Below are 7525 nucleotides of genomic sequence, written 5' to 3'. Positions count from 1 at the left end.
TGACACATGTTCATTGAGATGTGTGTTGAAGGAGGGATGTTTTCTCTCTTTGAATCTGGGAGAGCCTGTAACCCTGGAAAAGGTGACACTGTGGCTTTTGAGGCTACACATAAAAAGGATACAACGCTGCCTGGACCACTTGCTACTCACCCTTTGAACCAAATCATCATACTCTGAGGAAGCTAAGTACCTTTATGAGAAACTATGTGTCTGTATCCTGGCCACCATCTCAGCCGAGAGGCCATATCAACCAAATGTTAGTAACTGAGTCTTCAGATGTTGCCAGCCCTCAGCCTTCAAGCCTTTAGAGCTTGAAAGGAGCAGAGATGACATGCCCCTACCAAGCCCTTCTCAAATTGCAGGCTTATGAACAAAACAAGTATGATTATTTTAAACCATGACATTTTGGAGTGCTTTGTAACTCAACAATAGATAACCAGAACACAGGGTGATTAAACTTACAAGTTAGTCCAGTGTTGCCAGACGTGACAAAGCACCTTGGACTAAGAAGAGTATGCTTCTTCAGAACTCCTGGACAGACCACTTTACACAGTAGCTGGATTTGATTTTGTGTTCTCTCTCTCTGGGAAAGCGTAAGTGCATTTTCAGTTGTAAGCAGGGTAATTGTATTTATTATATGAGGCAGAGGAAATGTGGGAATTGTTTGTGCATGTCTAATATGACGTTATAACTAGATCTTTCCAGTCTCCATTTTGACAGAGGCACCAGTGATCAACATCAGATTACCTAAATGACAGTCTCCGACTTCATATTGATTTAGTCAACATGGAATGCCTGTTACATGCCACTCATTATTCTGGGTGCTGGGGAATGAAGTGGTCAACAAAGCAGTTAAAATTTTCTGCCCACATGAAGCTTACATATGTAGAATTAGAAAAGAACTGTTTCTAAAAACCTGCTCCTTCAGAAATATGAAAAGGAGTCAGGGTGTTGTAAAGAGGAATTTGGTCAAGAGATTTTATTGGAGAGAGTTGTTGGCATGAGTGTTAATTAGGAGAGGTTAAATTATGATAATGAATACGCATGGTTGGTGCGTATCCAGAGGTGGGATATATGTAGGATGTCATGAATCGTATCCAGTGAGGGCCAGAAAATCTCTGCAGATAAAGTCTGAGGGTTTTGAAGGGGCGGGGGGTGGGAGGTTGGGGGAACTAGGTAGTGGGTATTGGAGAGGGCATGGATTGCATGGAGCACTGGGTGTGGTGCAAAAACAATGAATACTGTTATGCTGAAAATTAAAAAGAAAATAATTAATTAATTTAAAAAAAAAGAATGAAGGTGAACATACATAGGGCTGAGGGTATGGAACAAAATGGTAGAAGATCATCTGGAAGAGTCACCTGACTGGATCAGTCAGTGTAAGAGAGAGATAGTGTTAAGGAATCTCTGAAGAGAGAAAAGACAGGTTCGGAGAACAGAAGGACACACCCCTTTTTCCTTCTACCTTCCTCCTCCCTTCCCCATGGCATGCCTCCAGAGAGAGCAGATCCAAGCTTGGGAAAAAAGAACGTTCAGTGCTAAATCAAGTTTAAGATTTGGTTTAATATTTTGTACCAGGTGTCTAATTTTTAAATTGAAATTGTGTTTACTACTAACAGTAACTGAAGAACTTTCCATTTTTGTAAGTAAGAGACCACGAAAATTATGGACCTGTCCAAATAGTCTTTAAAGGTGGGGAAGATTACCTGACTGAGTTAGGTTTTAATGCCAAGGTAAAGGACAAAACTGAAGTGTCACTGTGATCACAATCCTTTATGTCATGTTTGTTCAACATACTGAGTTAACACCGAGGCGGGGGTAAAGGGCATGTTTTTCTTAGGTAGACAATGGGGAGATTTCCACTTCTAATACTCTATTATTTGTAAGAGAATTCCATTTCCTTATGGGGATTGAGTTAAATGGGGATCATTCCACCTATCTGTAATCATAAAAGTGGACAACTGTCCCAGCCTCAGGGAGAATGATGAATAGCAGAAGTATTTGACCCAATAATTTCATAACTTCAGGGTAAGGGCTGCAGCTCTCTGTTGGTATTACCAATCTGTAGGTGGCCATTTTTTCCACAATGTAGAGAGAGAGAGAGAGTGAGAGCAAATAAATGAGCACAAGCCTACTTCCATTATATCATTTTGATCCCAGACCCAGCTATACCATGAAAAATCTCACTTATTAAAGTAACTAAACTTCAGTTTTTACTTAAGCTAGTTTGAGTTGTCTCTTGCAACATAGTTTTGACTAACACCTCTACTATATTTGAAGAAAAACCAATATATATGCCTCATTGTCTGTAGTATGTCTATAAAACAATGCTTCTTAGTATTTATGGGTCTTGAGTCCTTTGAAATCTAATGAAATCAAAGGACTTTCCATTTTTACAGATTAGCACAATACACTATAGTAGAATTTGATTTTTTTCTTACAGATGACAAAGCAACATTTATAAAGAATTATATCTTCCATTTTTTCAAATATTGAAAATAAATAAAAAATTATCAAATAAGGTAAAAAGTATATTCAAGGAGAAGGATGCACTGCTTGGCTGGAAAGCACCCTTGGCCCAGTGGAGTGGTTTTTGATTCATTCTTCCTTATAGGTGTCTCTAGATTTCTGTTTAGATTGAAAATTTCAGGACTCTTGTCATTTTCATCCATAGCATGAAGAATTTTTTCCAGCACTAGACCATCTACAAGGTTGTCTGCTTTCAGTATCTCTTTCCAGAGTGGCAACTTGTACCTAACAGTAAGTGTTCTTGTTTGTTTTGTTTTGTGTTGTGTTTTTCCCCCATCAGTATCTACAAATGTCATGTCAAGGCCTCCAGTCAAAGAATTTACCTTATTCTTGTGGCTGAAAATATCTGTCAAATGACCTAATTCATGAGTCAACTCTTCTCTGTCAAACTGAGCTGGAATGTGGGTTGGTTATATCCTCCTAATAGTAAAGCTTCTATAAAAGGTTCATTTAAGTATGTGAAGACTTTTCTTCTGGAAAATCAACAATCACATATTACATGCCTTGTTATGACAAAACCTCTTGAAAGGTAGCAGTTCAAGGCGCCATTTTTGTTGTCAAGTGATCTCAAACATGCCACTGTAGAAAGCTATGATCTTGTAGCCCAGTGATGTGCAGCACTTTTTCACTCACCCACAAAATCAGATGAGTTCCAACTACAAATTCTTATCTCCATTTGAAGTAGCAGGATGTTTCTTCTAGTTGAATTGTCTTTGGCAAAATTGTAATCTTGAAGATAATACCAAATAAGTAATTCTTTTTCGATGATATTTGTGAATGCCATGTTCAAAAACCAGGAGCTGCCTGGTTTCATTCAATTTTAAGTTGAAGGAAAAATAACAATAACGAACATTAATAAAATAAAAATTTATCCAAATAAATATTGGTGTTAGAACTTGTTTTGATTATGCTTAAGTATATACACACAAAATGATGACTAAATTTGGCTAAGCCATTTTAATAACATTATCTAATAACTGGTCTTAAGAGGATGATGGTTTTAATCAGGTATTTTGAAAGATAAATGATAATTTATATATATACACATACATATGTGTGTATATATATATTTTTTTTTCTTTTAGCTTCTTGTCATTATTTCACAGGCAAATCAAATTACTATTTTTCTATCTTCTTTCTTTTTGTTTCCATTTTCTGGAACATCTTTCTCTCCCTCTTCTATTTGTCCAAGTTATATTTATTATTTAAAGCTCTCACAGTTCCCTTCTCTTCATGGTAACTTACTTGCTGCATCAAAACTTCTTTGAGCCCACTGGCATTCATTACAAGGCTTAACACCCACTCTTACTCTGTAATTTTCATTCCATATTACATGTCAGTCTTTGCTACACAATTAGTTTATAGTTTCCATTAGGGTAAAAATCACCTCTCTACCACTTCTATAGAACACTGAACAGAGTGGTTACCTATTCTACCTGCAAAATTTACTTTAATACTTAATTGTTTTTCTGTTTGAAAGTATGCTGATGGCAAATGTTATGTTACAAAGCTTTCATACATGTTAGTTACCCATAAACATCAAGTTATTTTTCTAAGAATAATTTTTAATGTAAAATTACACCACAAACAACACATTTTCAAATGAGACAGCTTCAAATGTATGCATTTAAAAGATAATCAGAATAAAACTTTGAGATCGTGTTTAGTTTTAAATATACTAAATGCATTTGAATACGGGCCTTCACTAAGAAACTGATAGTTCTAAGAAACTTTCTGAAAGAAGATTTATTTATCATATAATTCAGGTCAGAATTAGAAAACCGGAAACATTAAATTGCTAAGAAGGTTGACTGACTCCACAAAGGAAAAGAGAAGATTGCACACTATTCTTTTTTTTTTTTTTTAAGATTTTATTTATTTATTTAGCAGACGGAGATCACAAGTAGGCAGAGAGGCAGGCAGAGAGACAGGAGGAAGCAGGGTCCCTGCTGAGCAGAGAGCCCGATGTGGGGCTCGATCCTAGGACCCTGGGATCACGACCCACGCTGAAGGCAGAGACCTTAACCCACTGAGCCACCTAGGCATCCCACACTATTAAAGTCACAGAAAATCCCTTTAAATATCAAAATTATTCAGTTTTCCCAAAGATATATATGTCTCAAAATGAGGAGAGCTTAAGTTTCCAGTTTTCATGTTTCTCTCCTCAAATGGCCCTTGAAAACCAGGCTTCATGTTTTTTGTAATGTACCCTCTAAAGCCATCACGAGTACAGATACGCCATGTTTCATTTTGATGTTCTCCAAACACAGTGACTAGTATATTCTTTTTTTCAGATGTCACCAAATTTCTGAGGTTCATTTTGCTAGTAGAAAATAAGATAAATGTTTGGCAGTTATTATATTCATATGTGGATGATACCGGAGATTTTCAGGGTTCTCTTTGGCTACAGGCATCACAGGTGAGAGCCATGGCCTGCCCTTCTTCATAGAAGACTCCCCCACCCCACCCCCGGCCTGGAGCTGTGATGACGTCTTTGCTGGGCTTGTTAAACACCCAAAAAAGACAAACAGAGGGACTGAGATTCCATGGTTGGACCTATGGTTGGGTATTTGAAGGATTAATCTTGCTGAATTGACTGTTTTGCCTCTGTTATTTAGCCTCAGGCAGAAGACATGGACCTCCTTATTCATCAGGCCAAGCAAGCCTGGAAAACTTTCCACCAAACCAACCAGGGAACTCTGGAAATCTCTGGTGGGAGCCAAGAGGGTACATCAGGCCTCAGTGTCTGTAGAGCGAGGCCTAGAATGAAGCACCCACCAGCACTTGGGAAACTGAGAATACCCATAACTTTCATTAGCAACACTCCTGCACGCACAAAGGCCATGCAGAACTATAATATTCATACTGTTCCATTGTTACAGGTAACTTTTCAAAATCATAAAAATATTCTCAAACTCAGAAGCATGTTTTAAAAAATACATATGATTTGCTTTATTTGCTACAAGAAATATTTATTTTCCAATTCCTGCCAATGAAAATTTTCAAACAGCATAATTATGTGACTCATTAATGCTTATTTGAAATCTTTTAATCTGCATACAGTTTTCTACATACTTTCAGTATTTTTTTCTTGAGCAATTTCCATATTTTTTCCCAATAGAATTTACTGAAATGTGCGCCACTATATTTTTGCTGGATGAAAAAACTACATCAGCTTAAAATAGAAATCATACATATTGTGTATGTGTTATTTAAAACACTTTTTCCTTCATAGACATGTGTTTCTCATGGATCTTTAGTTCTATATCTGTGAAGGTTTGAGTGTGCTGGGTGTTGCCACTTTTGAACAGTTGGTGGCTCCAGTGCTTTGCAACTGTCTTGTAAGTGTGGCACCAAAATGAGATTGCTCCCTTTTCACGGCTCAATGCAGAATATGAAAACAAAAGTGCATTTGAGTAAATGTGGTGCATTTAATCAGAAACCGAAAGTTGTATCTGATATGAATTCAGAAGAAAAGTTTTAATCCTAGCATATGATTCAGATTATGTAATACAATGTGAATATATATTAGTGTATTCACTAAGTACACTTAAAGGATCAAAAGCATTCTACTAGAAATGTAATGTAAGCTGTATATGTAATTTTAAGTTTTCTAGCATTTCTTCATTTTTAAAAAGAATAAAGAGAAATGGGTAAAATTAATATTAATAATATATTTTATTTAATCCCCTATATCCAGAATATTATTGTTTCAACATGTAATTAATATAAACATTACTAATGAGATATTTTGCATGCCTTTTTTCCCCTTCAACACCCAATGTCTATTTTACACTTGGAACACATCTCAATTTGGACTAGCCGCATTTCAAGACCATAGCTGCTCATGGCTAGTGGCCATTGTACTGGTGAGTTCAGGTCTAACATAACTAAGGGTAGCCCTTCTATTCAGATTCAAAGCAATCTAGTAATATCAGGTAGAAATTAATTTTTATAAATGAAAGTCTGTAAAGAAAATCTCATTTTTGCATTACATTTGGTCCTAAGATTGGAGCTTTCTTCCTACAGGAAATCACCCAGGAAACCTACTAGCTTACAGTTTTGCTGAGATAGGAATGAAGCACATAGCTTAGCTAGCCGTATATGAATATGTGGTGCTGACACTTTTAAAGATGGCATTACTACAGGATTTTTTTTTTATTTCTCCAGAGCCATTGGTCCCTTAACCTTTTAGACAAATTTTAACTTTTCCCCCATGCCCCACTGTGATCTGGTTCTCCCCTTCCATATTTCCAGAATTTAGCTTGCCACATTGTGTTACCTGGCATCTACAAAGTCTACTTTGATTCTGTTGTGTCTCCCTTCACAGGCTGCTATTACCACCCGGCTTGTGAAGAGCATGGCCTCTCGGGCCAAACCCGCTCTCTGAGTCCTGGCTCCACTGCTAACTGGTCAGATGATCTTGGGCCAATTAAATACTCCCTGTGCTTCAGTTGATATCTTAAAAACTGCAGAAAATTATAATACCTGCCTCATGAGTTCCGGTGAAGATTGACAAGATACATTAATATTAGACATCTAACACACAATAAATATCAACTTGCATATGTCTTAGCCCAATATTTCAATCCTGTAAAACATACTGGTGTTCTCTTAGCAATCCTGGACCATTTGACAACATAAAATAACTTGACCCTAGACCTTTATTTATTTTTTACTGTAGAGTGGGGAATTTCGTTGGAGGATGCCTCCTGTTGACACTGGTAAGTCAATAAAATAAAGGTCTAGGTTAGTCTTCCTCAGATCATCAAATAGGATCTTCTGAATATTTCACAAGGAAAGGGCCGAGCAAACACAGTGACTGAGGTTCATGGCCCTGGATGGCATTTTGGAGAATATGGCTTCAAACAAAATACAAGATTTTCTTATTTCTCCCCTGTGCTGTTTATTCTGTATTATTGAGGATCAATTCTGTTGCTAAAGAAGGCAAAAATTCATCTTTTCAAGAGCAGTTGTTCTGTACATCCACACAGCA

Source organism: Lontra canadensis, unplaced genomic scaffold (genome assembly GCF_010015895.1).
Source record: "Lontra canadensis isolate GAN:19392208 unplaced genomic scaffold, GSC_riverotter_1.0 scaffold26, whole genome shotgun sequence".
Lineage (NCBI taxonomy): Eukaryota > Metazoa > Chordata > Mammalia > Carnivora > Mustelidae > Lontra > Lontra canadensis.
This window is presented reverse-complemented; position numbering follows the sequence as displayed.